Here is a 19,346-nt window from a genome sequence, read left to right as displayed (position 1 = left end):
TATGTCCAGTCTTCACAGCATTCCTGCAAGATATTCATTGTTAATCCCATTTTTACATTTAGAGTAAAAAATTGGAAAAGTTGAAAAACATCTAAAGTTCCAAAGCTTGTAAGTGACAGATCCAAGATTCAATTTTGGGTCTTTCTGATTTCAGATATCTTTGTGTACTGCCATATTGCTTCCCTCTTTTGTAGGTAACCAATGTCTAATCTGGACCAAAATATCTTTCTAGTATGTACACAGAAATACACATTTTTTGCAAAATTATGTAGAAACAGATTTAAGTTCTTACTAGTTCTCTATTTTTGCTTGTACTCATTATGTAGTTTCACATTTTTAGACAGTATTTTGCTTTAAGTTTGTTTCTTCCGAATTTTTTTTTTTTTTTGCATGGGCAGGCACAGGGATAGAACCCGGGTCTCTGGCATGGCAAAAACAGCCCTAAGTTTGTTTCTTGATAGCACACAAGCAGGAGACTGAATTGAGTGTTAACATAAGTGAGCTGTGATACATGCTGCAGGATGGATGAACCCAGAAACGGGATGCTAAGTGAAATAAGCCAGACACAAAAGAACAAATAGTGTATGATTCCACTTTTATGAACTATCTAGAATGAGCAAATTTGTAGGTTCCGAAAGTCAACTGGGGGTGAGCAGGGTCATGGAGGAGGGGAGTGGTCGATTGCTGGAGTTTCTGTCTTGGGTGTTGAAAAACAATCTGACGATGAGTGGTGGTGATGGTGGCACAACCTTATAAATGAATTAATGTCATTGAATTTACACTTAAAAAATGACCACTAAAGTGGCAAATCTTAAAAATGTTACCAGAGTAAAAAAAAAATTTGGAAAAAGGTAGGTAAAGATGTTTTAAAATATTTGTCAGATATCATTTTCACTTTCAAACAGGGAGGAATTGTTTCATCCCTAAACTTCTTGCTGTTATCTAACTTCTGTCATCCTCAAAGGTGGTTTAGTAACTTGCCTTCCCATGGCCCCAGATGGGTGGGTTTATTTCTCTGTATCTCTTCCCTCTCACCCAGAGGAGGAAATTACATTATTGATCATCTCCTCATTTGGTGAACTTGATGATCCGTCTCTTTCAAACTTATAAAGCTGAACCCACATTTTTTTTTCCTTGTTTCAATTATCATTTTATTGTAAGGTGATACACCGAATTACAAATTTAAGTTCTAATTTGACAATCTCTAGTCAGGCACCAGATTTCATTAAAAGCAGACTGCATGTTCAGAAGTGATCCTAGAACTGAAAATGCAATGTAAGAAGAATGAGAAGCATCTTATTGGCCCAATAGACTGTTTTATTCTTTTACTCAATCAAATTAAAATTTTTCGTTTTTAGCTAAGGTGAACTGGAACTTCATAGGAAGTGATACACTGGGATTTTCTCAGGTAAACTGTTTGCATGTAGGCAGTGGCTGTTTCTAGCTGTCTCACCTGGGACAGTGGCACTTACAGAACTGGTTGTGCTTGAGCCTCTGTCGCCAGCAGCTTTGGGTCTGCAGTGCCCTTGGCAGGTGTCCCCGTCCCCGCTGTGCCGAGCTGCTCTGCCCCACGCGCTTCTCCACCCAGCTCATCACGTGCTCCCGCTCCTTTGGGCGCGTGCTGTTTTGCAGGGAGATGTGGCATCCAAGCGGTTCTGCACGCTCGCGTGCCCTGTGTAGCCGTTCCCAGCACGGAAGCCCCAAGGCCCTGGCAGGGCTGGTCCGTGCATCACTGTCCCTGCGCCAGGGCCTGCTGGCACTTCTCCACATCAGTCGCATCTTGGATGTTTTTGATGGAAGCCTGCTTCACCTCTTCTAGCTGGGCAGTGTTTTGCTCCTATCAGTGAATTGTCCGGTAGAGGTGCCATCATTTTAAACTACATAGTTGAGCAGCCCCACTGCTGATAAGGGGAGAGACCTCGGAGGTAGCATATTATCACATATATTTATTCGGATAGAAAATATGGGATAAGCCCAGTTCCGAGCATGTAGGGTCCTGTGACACCAGATTTAGGAGAGAGGAACTGGAAGAATTCCTCAGGGGTCAGCCCAAGGGGAACTTTTCCTCCGTCTCCAGGAAGAGCAGTAGGGGGGCAGAACCCGGCTGCCCTGTATGGAAGATTCTCGCAGCCTGTAGCAGCCCTGGGCCTGGGAGGCCTGCGTTCTCCAGCCAGGGCCCCGGGGCCGCATGGTCAGCCAGGGCCTCGGGGCCGCATGGTCAGCCAGGGCCCAGGAGTGGGCTTCATATCCCCAGGACCATCTGAACCCACAGTTGTGAACTGAGCTCACTGTTAACTCGGGGACCTTGTCGACTCTCTAGTGTCAGGCTCTGGAGAGAAACTGGCGAGGCAGGCATTTTGTCTTTGTACCCCTGTTTCTGTGCCTTTGTCTCTGCTGTGTTTTTCTTCTTTTCTTGGTTCTGAGACTTTCTTTGGCTCCTTTTCCCTGAAATCCATTTACACTTACCTATACAGAGGTTCCTCTATTGCACTTTATCCCGTCTTCCATAGAGCTCCAGTTTTCAGAACAGCAAATGGCATTGTAGAAGGAACAAGTGTGAGTCTCGAGTCTGCATCCAGACTCTGCCTCTCTATGGACAGTTCACCCTGTGCAAGTTATTTAAATTATTTTGGCTTCAATCTCTTTGTAAAGTGGGGATGATAACATTTATCATATACAGCTGTAAGAATTAAAGTTAATTTATATAAAGTATTTAGGACAATTCCTGTCTCATATTAGGAGCTCAAGATGCCATTTTTATTATAATTACTAAGATATTAATGGTTATGCAAGAAATAATTATATACATTTCATGAATATTTCTGGTTGAACTCTGGGATATTTAAATTTTAGTAGGTAACTTCTCTAGGTACATTGTCGTAACCCGTATCTTCATGGTGTAACACTTGGCATCAAGACCGGCCATGGAGGGTCATTTATTTGGCCATCTTCTCCTGACTGTGGAGTAGTGAAGGCTTTCTTTGCCAACGTAGGAGGGTCCTGGCCACAAAAGTGCACATGTTTCTTATCTTCTATATTCCCCATAAAGCTGTTTGTTTTGAACACAAAGAGATTGTGTTCCACTGAATTTATACATGCTATTCCTTAATCCATAAGGTTTATGAGTTCTTAGTAAGCCATCATTTTTTCTCTTTTGAAAGTATTATAATTAACAAATATTTTGAGACTGCATGCTGTATATTCAGCATGGTGGCGGTGCCTTAGAGGATAGAAAGTAGATGCTTCTCTCTAGACCCTTGCACGTATGAGACCACACCCATGAAATAAGAGCTAAAATATGCAGTGTCTAATTTCACTATGTTCTAAAAGTTCACAGATTCAACTTCTTTTGATCAGTCCAGTGTCAACATTTGGCTCCATCTGCTAACGCACCTAAGTGTGTGGTCTGACTCTCACCATGTAATTCCTGAACAGCAGGAGGCAGTAGAACTATCCACCCCTAAATATTTTTCTTTAAACATAAACATATTTTTTCTATTTTGAAATACTCATCAACTTGTAGAAAAGTTGGAACTAAAGTTCAAAAACTTTATTTTTCTGAACCATTTGAGAACAAGTTGCCTGCCTAATGCCCTATCACCCTGGAATGCTTAGTTTGTATTGCCTGTAAACAAGAACATCCTTCTACATAACGCTGTACGCCACCCACATCAGAAGTTTAGATTGTACATAGCAGCCATCTGCTCCCTCACACTGGTCAAGTTTCGCCAGTTGTCCCAATGACATCCTTCATTGAGATTCAGTTAAAAATCATGCACTTCGTTTTGTTGTCACGTCTTTTAGTCTTCTTGACTAAGGAATGATTTCTCAGTCTTTCCTTGACTTTAATGACCTTGATATTTTTGGATAATATTGGCCAGTTGTTTTCTATTTTTGTGTTTGCCTGATGTTTTCTTATAATTAGATTCAAGTTATGCATCTTTGGCAGGAATATCAAAGAAGGACTTTAGGTTCCTCTCCTTGTATCCTCTCAGGTGGCTATTATTTTGCTTTGTCCCATTGCTGAAAATGTTCACTTTAATCACTCACTTATTGTATATCTTTTAGGCTTCTCCACTATAAAATTACTCCTTTTCCCTTTGTAACAAATATTTGAGGGATATATGTTTAAACCATGTAACTATTCCATTCCTTATCAGATTTTCATTGATTCCTTTATTTGTTTATTTGTTTTAGTATGGGCTCATGGTTTCCTATTTTATTCTACAGGTTATAATCTATTACTCTAATGATTAATTTTGATGTTCAAGTTGTCCCATATTGACCAGTAGGAACCCTTTCAAGCTGGCTTCTTTGTGTCATTCTTTGAGCATGGACTTGCTTTTGCCACCATAAAAGTTCCAGGACTCATGTTTCCTTGCCTCAGTCCTGGAATCAGCCTTTTCTCCAAGGAGGCATGGTTCCTTTGAAAGGAAATGATAACTTGAAGCTAAGACTTGAAACTAAGATTTGGGGGCTAGTATTGCTCATTGCAATTGGAATGTTGCCTTTTCCAACCTTCTCAGCTAGCAGGTGGGAAGAAAATGTGTGTGTATTTACATCTATATGTATTGAAGGCCATGAGTTTAGAATACCATTAATTCCAGTCCAGCTCCACAGGCAGGACTCATTCTGGTCTTCTCCCTTTCCCTATATGGAACTTCCTTCTCTCATAGTGGAAAACCTGGCTTCCATAATCTTTAATGCTTGTGGTATTTGATCGATGCCCTTGTATGTAGCCTTCTCCTCCATTTCCACTGTCATTTTCCTCACCCACTCAGCTCCGACACCCATGCTAGGTTCATCCATACAGATGCTCTCCTGGCCCTTTATGGGCGCTGACCCCACTGGGTGCCCCTGCCCGCCTACGCCCTCCTTTCCCTGTTTGGGCTCTGACCTCCTGCGTGAGCCGCCCCTCTGTGAGGATGCCTGCTCCTGGGTGCTGAGGCAGGCACCCTGCACCAGCAGCCGCCCATCTAGCGCCCTCCTGCCTGGCCTGGGCCCTGCCGCTGTGTGCTGGGCTGCTGTGGCCCCCTCTCCCTTCCAGTGTGGACAGCACCCTTTCTTTGCCCCACTGAGGAAGGAGGAAAGGAAGTGGGCAGGAGGAGCATAACATACTGTTTCTGTTTGCACCTGTGTTGATGATAAAAGTCATAACATAGCTTTCCAAGGCGGCAATGCCTGTTGCCCTTGCGTTGGAAGGAATTCAGGCGTTAGGTAATGAAGCGTTTCAGGTGACTTGGAGATTCTGACCAAAGCTTGAGGATGGGGTGGCATTCTAGATGCTGTTTCTCTTTGCATTCTGGAACAGAGAGGGGGATAATTTGACAGACTGCTTAGTACTTTGCTTTTTCTACGCGAGCTCTGTTTTTTCGCACCAATTGTGGACCTATAGTAGGTCTCCAGACCGGCCGAGAGACAGAGCATCTTTATATGTTTTGTTTTGTTTTTTTTTTGCTCTGTTTAGCTGAAGGTCTTTATCATAATTGTCAGTGAGGTATATTCTCAAGAATTTCAGTAAGATGATGATGATGTAGAAAAAGAGTTTTAAAGCACTAAGATGGCAACTTTTGTCATTCACTGAGAAAGTTGAGTCTGCAAAATCTGATAAAGATTTCAGCAAGTAGGTTTTTCTTGTTACATGATATTCCCACTGTGATTTTTAATATCATGAACACATTATGTCACAAAATTGACCAAGTATATTAAAAAATATGGTACATCTGCTCAGGTCTGATTATTATTTTTCTGAATGAACCAGGACAGTGGGTGTTTCATACTGGGGATTTCCCAGATTTTACACTATTACTAACAATCCATAATTATTTGAAACAAATCCAAGCAAAGAATCTTCAAGGAAGTTCTTTAGTAAGCATTTGATTTGGCTGAAAAAATCCACCCTTATTTGCAAAAAAATGGGGGAAGAATAGTTGGGAGTATTACAGAAATAATTCACTGAAGTTCTGTTCTTGCTTTAAAAGACCATTCAGCTTTTCATGCCAAATCCAAGAAAAATAAACAGCAGGCAGTACTATCAGTTGCAGCTCTCCTTCTCTAGGTCTAGAAAAACAAGTGCAAGGGAAAGATGATCAGAATTTTACTTTTACTACTTAAGAAGGAAAACTAAATGTGTGTGGATTTAAACAATGACATCCTTAAAAGGCCGAGTAATATCTAGAGATCTGAAGAGATCACATCTTGATCCCCACTCTTTCCTTCCCTGTATGTTTTCTTATCAACAACACCTCTAATACATGACCTCTATGGAATATTCTTTTTTTGTATCTTGGTTTCCTGTTTTTTATGGAATCCGTGGGCTTCCATAGAAATGGTTCTTAAACTTTGTGGTCTGTGACCTTCACCAGCACAAGTGACCATGCAGACAACCTGGCCAGCTGTTTCCTTTTATCCTTTGCAATCCTTCCAAGACGCTTGCTTCTGGGGGTTGACAGATACTTCTTTTCTCAGCAGTCTAAACCTATTATTATTGTTTTTCTGATGGATGGGGGTTGAAGAGAAGCATCCAAGGTCCATGCCTAACGGGACCTTCATTGGAAGCCTTGCTCTTTCACTCTTGAAAGGGAAACGTGAATTTATAAGACTGTAGGAGTTTCTCAAAGAGTGAAGGCCTTGGGAAGGCCAGGAAGCAAGGCAGCGAGGGTCAGGGATACAAGGGTACAAGGTCATGCAGCATGAACTAGGAGTTAACTGCGGTTGCCTCATGGTTGGGGCAGGGTGGGGGACAGATTCTCAGGAAAGGGGGATGTGGAGAAACGTTTCTTACCTTGACCATTTTGTGAACTTCTTGGGAGAAGTCAAAGTCAGAAGGCTTTAAGTTGAAGTCTTAGAAGTCTAAGTCAGAAGACTTTCTTCACCTTTCCTTCCCCCACACCTCCTCTCTGTTATGCTTTCCTCACTTCTTTAATAGGAGCTGAAATGCGGTGTGATTAGGTGGATGCCTTCTCGAAGGTGGCAGTGGCACTAGAGTCACAATGGCCAGTGAGTTTCCAGTAATAAAACCATTCAAAATGAATGCCTCCCTTCTCTTGCTCCACTTCTGGTTGTGAACACTGCCCAGGCATTCACACTGGATCACGTTATTAAAATTCATTTGTATTTTATTTGTCCCCCAGCAACCACATCACATATGTACAGCCTGAAATACAGGGTCCCGCAGAGCCTCTTTTCAGGCCAGGGGATGACTCTCTTGTGATCACCCCAAGGCCACTGCAGTCCCACAGCTTCTTTTTAAAACCAGAAAGGATTCATCTTAGACTAGTGAGCAATCCGTCTAGGAACCCCTTGTGACCTGCAGTTGACTTGGGGCCCTTCCTGAACTGAGAGCCTTAGCCTAGAGTCACAAGTTCTAAAGATTCAGACTTGGTCTCAAGCTTTTTGTGTTCCCCTCATGGTTAATATTTCTAGGTTCCCTCCCTCCTTTCTGTCTTATTTCCTTCACTAGTAGTTCAGCTTTTTTCCCCTTCAGCAACAAGCTGTGTCAGCTTTTGCTGTTAAACCCTGTGGCAGGAAACCAGAAAAAGCTTCATGAAAAAAGGAGAAACAGAAAGGTTAGGAGTCAGTTAAGGGAAGGTTAAGAGAAAGAGACCCACTATCCTTCAGTTTGGCCATGGTTTTCCCAAGGTAATTTATGTGGCTAATTCAGGTAAAGAATTGAGGTCATGTTATCCATCCTGGAAGGGAAACCTTTCTACAAGAAAGGGGGAAGCTTACCCACAGGGATTCAAGGCCCTTTATCCTTCGCTATTAAAGCTTGTTACATGGATGAACTTGTGCATTTAATCTGTTTTAGTAGTATTACTTCCCAATGTCCATAAATGTGAATTTCAAAAGACGTCTCTATAGTCCGCATTTATACACCACACATTTTGCTAATATTTCAAGAATCTTTTGCTTTTTCTTCTTTTGCAAATGAAGTGCTCATTTTGGCTGTTTTCCAGATGTGACAGTTGGTGGACATGCTTCAGTAGAGAAAAGGAAATTTCCTCTCTTATCTTCTCTCTCCCGTCTGCCCAAGATAGTGTGTCTGTCAATTGTGACCTGATTTTGAAATAATTTTTTTAAATAGAGGGGGATGCATGATATTTAAAATTTTGGTATGACATTGACTTTTAGTCCTTTATAATAAGCTCTAGACTACATTCTCTAGGTGAAGTATATTTCTCCTGGGATTTTAGAAATTTCTTAACTCCTTCAGTGAATCTAGACTCTGTTCAATGTCAAGTATGACTAATGTTTACACAGGAAATTAAACACCCCTATATATTCAGAAGATGAAGCATACTGTATTTTTTTTTTTTTTTTTGCCATGGAAACAGTATTTTGGAACTTAAATTTATAGGTAATGAAAGGTCCTTATAGTGTTAGTAGACTGTTAAGAAAAGGAATTGACAAAAGTGTGTGTATTTTTGTTAAGGGTTTATTATTTTCATTAAATATACTGACAAATTTAATGTACATGCATAGACAGTAGTGTAAAGTTTTTAATTCGTGATAGAAGCCTTTCCTACTAAATGATTTGCATTTCTTTTAAAAATCAAGTCCCTTGGTTTAAAAATTAGTCCCAAATAAATATCCTGAATCTGTATCTCCAGTTCAGTCCTCTCTTCTGCTCCTAGATAGGTTATTTATCATGGTCTGTTTGAACCTCTTCCCTTCAACTGAGGAATGAAACTCAAAATGTTCCTTCTCTTTATTCACAGTTCGGCCCCGGCTCTCCCTTGTGAGGGAGCTACTGTGCGCCATCTAGGATGGACACCTAGAGCCATCCGATTGTCTTCTTCATTATAACCACTTCCGCTGCCAGCCCTGCCAGCCCATGCCCTTCTCCACCATCAGACACGTTGTTCTAAAACATGTTACTCTCCCCCAACATAAAAATGTACCAGTGGCTCTCCCATGGCTTGAAGAATGAAGTCTGGACTCTTTGGCGTTTGTCTGACCCTGCCTGGTTTCACTGTTTCCTATGGGTCTTGGCCAGTTGCCTACCCCAGCTTCCCCTAAGCACACCTGGCTGCTGTGCCTGGTGCTGGCTGCGGCCATCGGGTGCTGTCCCCTGCCTGCTGCTTCCCCGCTTTCCCCTCGTGTGCTCCGTGAACCCCGTTTATCCTCATAGACTCCGGTGGAATCGCCTCTTCTGGGAAGCCTTGCCCCATCTCACATCCTTCTGAGCTTCTCAGTATCTCGTGTGCCCTCTATTTTTAGCACTTAGAACCCTGTTTTGCAATTATTTGTTTATATGTTTGCCTTCCCACTAGGCCCTGAGCTGGAAAGTTATTTGCTGAATACATAAATGAGTGTAGAACAGGTTAACACTGATGGCACGTGATTTTGAGCAGCTCTCTGAGAGCACTGGCTGACTGAGGATACGACTCAGTTTAGCAGCCTCAGTGCTGAGATCAATGAAATATGTCTCAGAGCACCTGTTACCGGTCAGGCACGGTGCCCAGTGCCGCACATGTGTTAGTTTACAGTAACTTGACCAAGTAAGTAACTTGACTAAGTCAATGGCAGAGCTGGATTTGGAATCCAGGACTGTCTGACATAAAAGGCAGTGTTCTTTCTTCAGTGCTGAAAAATTATTAGAGAACAAGGCAAGCAGTGTTTTGAGGATAAAGACAAATTTGGAACTGCAGCTTCTACTTTTTCACTATGAATTCTAGAAAGGTCTGGGAGGTGTTTTGGGAAAAGTGCTGGGAAGGTCATGCTCTTAGTGACCTTGAATGAATGAATGAATGAATGAAGAACTGATAAAGTAGAGGGAGCTAAAGAACATTAAGCACAAAGAGAAGAAAGTTAAAATAAACAAAATTTTGTTCAGATTGGGGTAAAAAGGAAAGCTGGTACTTACTGTGCACATAGTTTATGCTAGTCTCTATAAATGTATCATATCCATTACCAATTCTCACAACAAACCTGTAAGGTAAGTTTTGTTTTCCCCATTTTGGTTAAAGCCCCTACATACTTCAACCTTAAAAGAGTTTTAACATCCACTCAGGGTCACTTAGTACCTGATGGAGCTTGGGTTCAGTCCCACTCTGCGTGTCTCTGTCTCAGGAAGAATGACATTAATCTTAACTGTAGCATCAGATACATCATTACAGCCGCAGTTTGACTAAGTTGTCATGATGGATTAATAAGGTGATTTTATAGAAGCAAAATCAGTCCATCCGGGTGGATGCTTTGTGTTGGTCCATTTGGTAACTGGTATTTTTATATTTCTAGAGGGAGAAGAAATAGAATGTGTTATGATCTCTTTTCTTGGGCACCCTGCCTGTTGCTCTAAAATGGAGAGAATGTCCCAGTCGAGGGTGACATTAGGACTGTTTAGCTACTAGTAAGCTGCAAGCACTGACCGATCAAATGGAGTCTGGCTGTAAGTATTTGAAAAGGCTGAGCACTGCATTTTAGCCCAGCGTCAGTCCTGTTCTGTGCATAGACTGTTGGGCTAGACTCTTTTTTAGAAGCTTCATTGTCTCTGAAGCTGAGATGCAAAGGGTTTTTTTTCAGCATGGGTTGTGTTGTAGAATTTTTCTGCCACCCAGATTAATTTGTTACATATGCTAAACAAATTAGCATTTATAGTGAAGATGACATTTAAGGGAAATGAAAGGAAAGAGCTGTAGTAGAATAATGAAACTCTCATTTACATGATTTACCATCTTGCTTAGGACCCCAGAAAAAAATCTGCTAGTTTGGTATTTGATTTCTCATTTATCCATCTGCCTGCTCATTTGCTCATTCTATATATTTTTATTTTGAGACTGTTATTTCTGTCAGTTTTGAGGAAGGCTTTTTTTTTTTAAAAAAAAAAAAAACAACTGTAGGCTAGGTAATAAGTCTAACTAGGAATCAGTTATTTACACGTCTGATTTCCGTACTAAGCTGTGAGCTAACTAAGGGTTGGGACCGTGTTTTTCCATCCCACCACTAGCACAGCAGGTGAGTATATGAGAGAATGCTGAGGTCCGAATTCGGTCAGTCTCCATGTGTGTTCTTTGCACTCAGACCTGCAGGTTATTGATTCATGCATTGCTTCAGTGGCCATGTGATCAGCTCTTCAAGCCTGTAAGATGCTGTTCTAGAGACAGGCAGCATCCCTTTGGGTGATGTGGGCAGAAGGGATGGAACGTTGGGACTCCACAGGCAGACAGGAGAAGACCTTTTAAAAGCTGGGCTGGTATGCGGTTCAAACCATATTGTCACCCGGGGGCGTAGGGAGCAATAGGAGGTCAGATTAGTTGGGTGGGGCTGGAGACCAGAAAACAAAGGAATAAAGTTCCTACACTCCCCATGGAGAGAAATGAGCCAGGGAGTTCTGGAACTCGGCGGAGACAACGGTGTCTTAGGTGTCAGAGAGTAGGAGGAGGGAGCTAAAGACCTGAGGGTCACCATATCATGGTTTTTATTTGGGAGAAGGAGGAAGAAGAATAAGTCCTGTGAGTCCTGTGAGTAAGGCAGATAAAGATCTCTCCATGCAGGAGATCAGAAGCAAAAGTGAGCCTAAGTATAGGGCAGGTTTTGTTTGATGAGTGACTTATAGATCTTAGAATAGGGTCAAGTAGCTTTTGAGCAGGGTTTCTCAATCTTAGCACCATTGACATTATGGGCCAGATAATTCTTTGTTGGGGGAGCGAGGGATGCTGTGCTTTGCCTTGTAGGATTGTAGCACCTCCAGCCTGAGAACACTAGAGGCCAACAGACCCTCAGCCATTGCTAAGTATTTCCTGGAGGTAAAATCACCTCCAGCTGAGAGCCCGTTGCTTTCCAGGTGTGTGAGTCAAATGGCAGCTGCCCGCTAAGGTAAAGGTGAAGAGAACAGTGATTACAGGTGGCTCTGCAAATGTTACATCTTTTCATAATAATTCCAAAAGGAATCAGCACCAAAAGTAACTTATTATGAACACAGGTTCACAGAGGTGAAATTCCAAAAAAAAGCCTTCTTTGCTTTGTAAAGCATGGAAATGTGAACTATTTTAGATTGTAGTGAAAGGTATATTTTAGATGTAATGAAGATTGTTTGGAGAAAGGAATTGGGGTTGATTTGGTTAGGCATAGTTTGGGGAGAATGTTGAAGGTCAGTTAGAGGGTTAATTGGTCTGGAATTATGGTCTGATTAGTGAGAAATTAGCAAGGAATAAATGTTGAAAAAGGCTCTAGATAGAAGAGTTTTCTATTTGCTTTCTTATTTGTTTCATTTTGTAAAAGTAAAACAGCAAAGGAGATGCTTTAATTTAAAAAAAACTTAAATTTTGTTAATTTTTAGGTATTTTTGCCTTATCACCTTGCATCACCTACCTCAGACCTGCTGAGCAATTCTTTAGTGCTATAGCCACTACTGGAAAAAAATGTAAATTTCTCCGTCTCTCAAAGAGTACTTTGTTTACAGTTGAGTCCTCACAAACTCATGGGAGCTTTGTCTGGACTTTTCCTGCTGCTGCTATTGCTTAAGTAAATAAATAAATAAAATAAAACCTCCCCCAAACTCCCTTTTACATTTGCTAGAGCAGCTGTTCCAAACCTTTCCACTCTTCATAAATTCCATTCCTGCTGTAGTCACTCTCAGCAGATATCTTGGTTTCTTATTGAACTGAGATTGAGGTCATCCGGGCATGAGACTTTCTGAATTTGTATCTACCTCTTTTTCCTTCTTTCCCTCTCCCTCCTTTTCCATCCCATAGTAAGAAATGCCCTTCGTCTTCATTAAGACCCACCCCTACATCTGTACCCGTGGCCACATATCCTGCCTTCCTCCTCTGAGCCTTTGCCCATTAATGATGCTTCAATGATCCCACTGTTTTTGCATTTCATTCTCTTCGTAGGTTTTCGTCTGTATGCCTGCCCAGGTGTCTCTTTTTCTTATGAAATGAAAACGAAACAAAACAGAACTTTCCTTGATCTTACTGCATTGTTCAGTGGGACAATGAAGTAAGAAAAGTGGGAAAACACTTTTCTCCCATCTCAGGTTTTTTCTTTTCTCTTCATCGCCAGATTGTTTGAAAGAAAGAAGAGCTTATGCATGCCTCTTTATTATCCACTCCTTTACCTTTTGCATTCTTTTGCTATTGAAACAGCTCTTAAACGTCACCATTCCTTTCCTAGTCACCAAAAAGAATAGCCTCCCCATCCTTTGCTTCCCGTTTCTTTGCAACATTTTTGCTAAGAATATAATATAATAACTGTATTAACCCCAATTCCTTTCTCCAAACAGTCTCTACTACATCTAAAATATATTTTTCACTACAGTATAAAATAGTTCACATTTTCATGCTTTCCAAAGCAAAGAATGCTTTTCTTTTTTTTAATTTCTCCTCTGTGAATCTGTGTTCATAGTATGTTGCCTTTGGTGCTGATTCCTTTTGGAATTGAAAGACTTTTTTCAAACCTTCAACTTCCTTGACCCTTGTGATATAATACTAATCTGATTACCGTTCTGGCTCTATCACTGCTGGTTTTTTAGACCCTTTGTTGGTTTCTTTCTCATAGTTTAGATATTTCCAATACACAGTTGGATATATTTTCTTTACGCTGTATTTTTTTTTCATTTGATGAAAACGCAAAAGCCCCCTCTGTATGAGCAGCTCTCTGATTCACATCTCTAATCCTGACTTTGTTCTGAATTTGGTCCTTGTGTTTCCAACTATTGCATGTCTCTGCCTTAGTCTGGTATTGTCAGTTAAGACTCACTGCATCCAAAACCAGACGGAGGGAGTTCCTGATGGGTAAACCATGAGTATCGCTCCTTTCCCTCCTCCAGTCCCACTGAAATGGGTAGTAAAGGACTAAAGAAGATTTTAAGTTTTAAGGACAGAGGTATTGAGAGAGTAAAAGAGAGAACTTAACACATTTTTGGAAGATGGGAATCAGAGGAAGGATGCTAACTGACACTGAAGAGAGGAAGAAGTTATAATTGAAGAACCTACAGAAGGGATGTTGATGGGAGAGGCGCACACTTGGAAGCTCCTGGTACCAAAGAACCGGGGAGCAAAATATGGAGCAGAAAACAGAGCTGGGATGAAAGTAAAGAGTTTTTATACCACACCTGTGCCCTTCCCAACTTTGGGAAGTCAGGTGACACTTCCCTTCACCCTCTAGAAGAAGCAGAGACAATTTCAAGGAGAAGAATACTTCCAAAAACTCGTAGTATTTTCATTAGCATAATAAGAAAAGATATTGGATTCTTGGAATGAGATGATATGCAAAAAGAATTATCAAATAACCCGAAAGTACTCTTGAAAATTCAAAATATGATAATCAGCTTAAAAACATTTGAAAAGTTTAAAAATAACAATGAAGAAATCTAGAAAGCAGTCAAAAAAGCAAAAAACATAACAAAGGAGAAAAAAAAAACCCAAAAGGTGGAGCATAGGAAAGAAAATAAAATGAGAGGATCAATCCAGCAAACTCAAGATCTGGCTGACAGGGCTCCATGCATAAACCCATGTTTCCAAGACCTCTCGCTGTGCCCTTTAATGTAGGCTCTGGGCTTCAGGTTCAACCCCTTTGTTCAGGGGGATGTAGCAAGCGTGACACCTACACAGGCTCAAGAAAGCACTTGCACATTTCTGCTTCCTGTCCTGAACTTCTGTGGTCATCATGAGAGCACGCCTGAGCTATCCTGCCAGAAGATGAAACTTGTGAGACAGGGCCTTGTCCTACCTAATGCCGTTTACATTCAGTGTCTGCATATGATGTGCAGTCAAGACCAGAAGGAACTGCCTAGCCGAGCCAGCTAAGATCAGCAGAACTGCCTAGCTGACCTGTAGTCTTGGAAGCAATGGAAAATGGTTATTATTTTAAGCCATTAAGTTCAGGGTTCATTTATTATGCAGCATAAGTATGACAAAAGAGAACGCATACAAATAGAGAACAAGGAAATGGAATGAAGGAAGTTATCAAAGAAATATTACAAAAAAATTTCCTGGTCCTGGAAGACACAAATCTCCAGACTGAAAAATCCCCCACAGTATCCAGCATAATGAATTGGAAAAGCCCACGCAGCCACATCATTAGGAAATTTCAGAACATCATGGAGTAAAATAACATCCCCCAAACTTTCTGCAGTGGGGGAGGGGAGATGTAAAAGAAAAACATCAAAACAAGTCACATAGCCATGAATGGCGATCAGAATGTCATCAGACTTTTTCACAACACTGGTTGCTAGCAGACGATGCAGTGCTTTCAGCGTTACGAGAGAAAATCACATTCAGTTTTGATTTCTCTATTCAGCCAAACTGTCAATTAACATAGAGGACAGAATAACAAAAGTTCTAGGACATGGGAGGATTCAAGAATTTATGTATGTGTCCTTCTTTAGAAAGTTTTTGGAGGATGAGCTTTAACAAAACAAGGGAGAAAATTGATAAAGAGAAAGGCAGGTGGGATGTAGGAAACAGAGGATTTGATCTGAGAGGGTAGAGAAGGGAAGTTTCAGGGAAAGAGCTGTCTACCAGGCTTACAAGCAGTTCAGACTGAAGGAAAAGGACGGAGGCTTAGGGAGAAGTTGGGGAGGGATAAATAGAAGCAGTGACTTATTTGGTTTGTTTGGAAACAACTGACAAATATGTTGGAATCGTTGGAAAAAAGTTAATGATAGATAAATAGAAAACAAAGCAAATGATAATTACTAATTTCAGAAAAAACCGAAAACTTGTGTAAGCATGGAAGCATAATCACGTTACACTATCAGACTTAGCAATGAAGAATACATATGTTGTCATCACAAATGTTGTCGACACCGACTACTGACCTAATATATGTTTATTTTGGCAGGATGGTAAGGAGGAAAGTGTGGGTGAAGAGAGTAGAGTGGGAATGCTGACAATATAAGAGAGCCAAATTCTCAATTATAATAGTCGTTCAATAGATGAGCTTGAAAACCTACATAAGCATAATGTTTAGACCAAAGTAAATTATTACAAGCTTTGGAACAGTAACTTATAGGGAATGGGACTAGGGCAGGAGTTGGAAAATTTTCTGTTAGAGAGCAAGATAGTAAATAATTTAGGCTTTGTGGGTGTATTAGGGTTCTCTAGAGAAACAGAATCAACAGGCAGCACTCACAGATATAAAATTTATAAAAGTGTCTCACGTGACCATGGGAATGCAGAGTCCAGAATCCGCAGGGCAGGCTGTGAAGCCAATGACTCCGATGGAGGGTCTGGACGAACTCCACAGGAGAGGCTCACTGGTCAAAGCAGGAAGAGAGCCTGTCTCTTCTGAATCCTCCTTAAAAGGCTTCTAGTGATTAGATTAAGTATCACTCATTGCAGAAGACACTCCCCTTGGCTGATTACAAATGGAATCAGCTATGGATGCAGCTGACGTGATCATGATCTAATTCTATGAAATGTCCTCATTGCAACAGACAGGCCAGCACTTGCCCAACCAGACAAACAGGTACCACCACTTGGCCAAGTTGACACATGTCCCTGACCATGACAGTGGGCCACAACATCTTTGCCGTTGTAGGGTGAAAACAGCCAGTGACAGTTCATTGGTGAGTGGGCATGGCTATTCCAGTAACAGTTTCTTTACAGAACAGGCAGTGGGCTGGGTTTGGCCCATGGGCCACAGTTTGCTAAGCTCTGGTCTAGAGCATAAAACGGGGTGGGACAAGGATATACTTTTCCCTTCCTAATCCTAGTTCAGTTTTTGGACTTCCCTGCCTTATTTTGGTTAAGTATAAAATAAAAATAAATGTAATTTTCCAGATTGCCCTTCCTATCAGTCCCCACTTCTGTTTTTTAAACTGCTTAGAGTTTAGCTCCTTGCCTGGACTAATGAAATAATCTCTTAACCCCAATATTTGACCCCCAAAATGTTGTGTCCAGTCTGTCTTTATCAAGAGTTTGTGCTGCAGTTTATCTGAAATACTCACCGTTCTCCAAATGTGGTGTCTGGTTTCTTGTTTCTGTCTTAAGCTGTTCCGCCTGGAAGTGTTCTCCTTCCATAACTTTATCTTTTCAAAACTGTATATATTTTCAAGTTCTAGCTGGAATAACAGCTCCTCTAAGAAACTGTTTTCCACTCCCCCCTCCTTAAACCCCCATCCAACAAAAAAACCAGAGGTGGTTTTTCCCTCCTTTGAAAGAGGTTGAGTTTTGGAGTCAATCAGTCCTGAATTTGAATCTATATGTTTACATATACTTGCTGTGTGGCCTTGTAAAAGAATGTTTTAACCTGCCTGAGCCTTTGTTTTTCTCATCTAGAAATATCTTATATGGTTCTTAAGAGCGTTAAAGTTGGGTTAATATTGTGTTCTTACCTTCCCTTGCCTTTTAATACTATCACTCTGCCTCACCTTAGAGTCACTGTGTGCTTCTCTTATCCCCGGACCTTCAGCCACCGGAGCCCAGATTGGGACTTGCTCACCTTAAATATCCTGAAGCAGTACTCGGAAGGGATTCACTTGATTAAATTGAATTAAGAAGGAAATAACTTCAGTGTTGATCCTTAACTGGTGAATTCTTATTTTATGATAAAATTAGAAAAATCTTGTATTCTACCGTTTGCATGGTCTCTACGCTTTTGTTACACAGTCTATTTTTATTAGTTCGCTTATGTTTTCTCCCACATTGCAAAGGAGGTGAATACTGGGGAAGGAAAAACAGTGACTTGATTTTTCCTTTGATGGGAGCTGAGCCATATGTTTGCACTGAATCAGCTACTCCACACTCTGAATTCGCAGTCAGCTGGTCAGCACTGTTTAATTGAATTCCCAATATGTGCTGAGTGCTGTCACTCCAGGGAAGTGTAACCATCTGGAAGAACTTTTCCGAAGAACCCCAGAATATGAGAATATGCCTCTTTCTTTCTAAATGAAAATGATTCTAATTTTGGCAAAGTAAATAGCTGGCATAAAGACCATCTTTAGCCTCCCTCCTTCCCTTTCTAAATGTTTTCTTTCAATTTCCAAGAAGTCCTCCTTTTTCACTATGGCTTGGGATGTGTACTTTTCCCTGATTTCTTTTCTTCCCAATTATTGGTAATTCATATAGTATAAGATTCTGATATTTTACAGTTTCTTCAAGGCATTTTAGATTTGAATCCTTTTCTTTTATTAATTTTTAAATTTTTTAAAAAATACCAAAAAACACCAAACAACTGCAAACATTCTTGACTTTTGATCACTCCATTCTACATATGTAATCAGTAATTCACAGTATCATCACATAGTTGCATATTCATCATCATGATCATTTCTTGGAACATTTGCATCTATTCAGAAAAAGAAATAAAAAGAAAACAGAAAAAAAAATCATACATACCATACCCCAGAAAAGATCATGTTCTTCCAGCTAATCCGTTCCTGTGGGTGTAGACCTACCGTGCGTGGGAACTTTTGATTGGGTTATCTCAGGCGAAACATGCTGCAGGTGTAACTTAATCATTTTACTGGAATGAGAAGAAGCTGAAAGAGACAGAAGCCCAGAAAGAAAAACCACAGACGCAGCAGCCAGAAGCTGAAAGCAGAGAAACCCGGGAGAGAAGGGAGAGAGAGGCCGCCCTGTCCACCCTGTGCCTGGGGGGTTGCTCGTGGCCAGTCTTTAGGGAGAAAGCATCACCTGGTGATGTCGTGATTTGGACATTTTCACGGCCTCAGGACTATGAGCGTGTCACATAATAAATCCCCACTGTAAAAGCCAACCCAGTTCTGGTACATTGCTTTGCTTTAGCGTTGGCAGACTCAAACCACCTAACATAATCAGATGAGCCCTTTAAAAGCAGAGCATTTTCTCCGGTAGGTGGTAGAAGGACAAGCCAGACGGCTTTGAAGCACAAGGAGGAGAAGACATGAATTACTTACTGGTTTGTAGATAGAGCGGAACACAAGCAAGGGTCAGGGGGGCAGCGTCCAGCAGCGGAGAGCAACCTCCAGCTGACAGCAGCAAGAACACGGAGACCTCGGCCCCGTACCTGTGTGGAGCCTCCTGCCCACAGCCTGAGTGAGCCCAGAATCGTGTCCTGCTCCAGAGCCGGGTAAGAGACCAGCCTAGTTGACCCCTTGATTCTGGCTGTATGAAACCCTAGCAGGTCACCTGGCTAAGCCCACCTGGACTGATCCACAGGCCTATGAGATGAGAACTGTGCTGACATTTGCCAGTTTGCAAGAGAAAGTCAACACAGCATAGGCCTTCACCGTTAACAAGGGAGTTTCGTTTCCTGCACCACTAGTTGTTTTCCTATTTTTTCCTTCTTTTCTTTGTTAAACCTCCAACCTAAATTATCTAAACTTATTGTCTCAATTTCCTCATAACTTAATTCTTAAGTTTCATGCCTGCATGACTCTAGTGTTAAAAAATGGCTTCTGATAAACCAGCACCAGC

At 41.3% G+C, this 19,346-nt stretch overlaps 1 protein-coding gene and 1 pseudogene across 6 annotated transcripts in view; one reads left to right on the top strand and one right to left on the bottom strand.

Moving 5' to 3' along the window:
• The window catches only part of LOC143642843 (ankyrin repeat and sterile alpha motif domain-containing protein 1B-like), an 887,705-nt gene that overhangs the window by 12,804 nt on the left and 855,555 nt on the right, over positions 1-19,346 (top strand). The gene's annotated exons all lie outside the window — the stretch shown is intronic.
• LOC143690345 (ATP synthase peripheral stalk subunit b, mitochondrial pseudogene) lies at positions 1,469-9,173 on the bottom strand (annotated as a pseudogene).

Source organism: Tamandua tetradactyla, chromosome 7 (assembly GCF_023851605.1).
Source record: "Tamandua tetradactyla isolate mTamTet1 chromosome 7, mTamTet1.pri, whole genome shotgun sequence".
NCBI lineage: Eukaryota > Metazoa > Chordata > Mammalia > Pilosa > Myrmecophagidae > Tamandua > Tamandua tetradactyla.
This window is presented reverse-complemented; position numbering and strand designations above follow the sequence as displayed.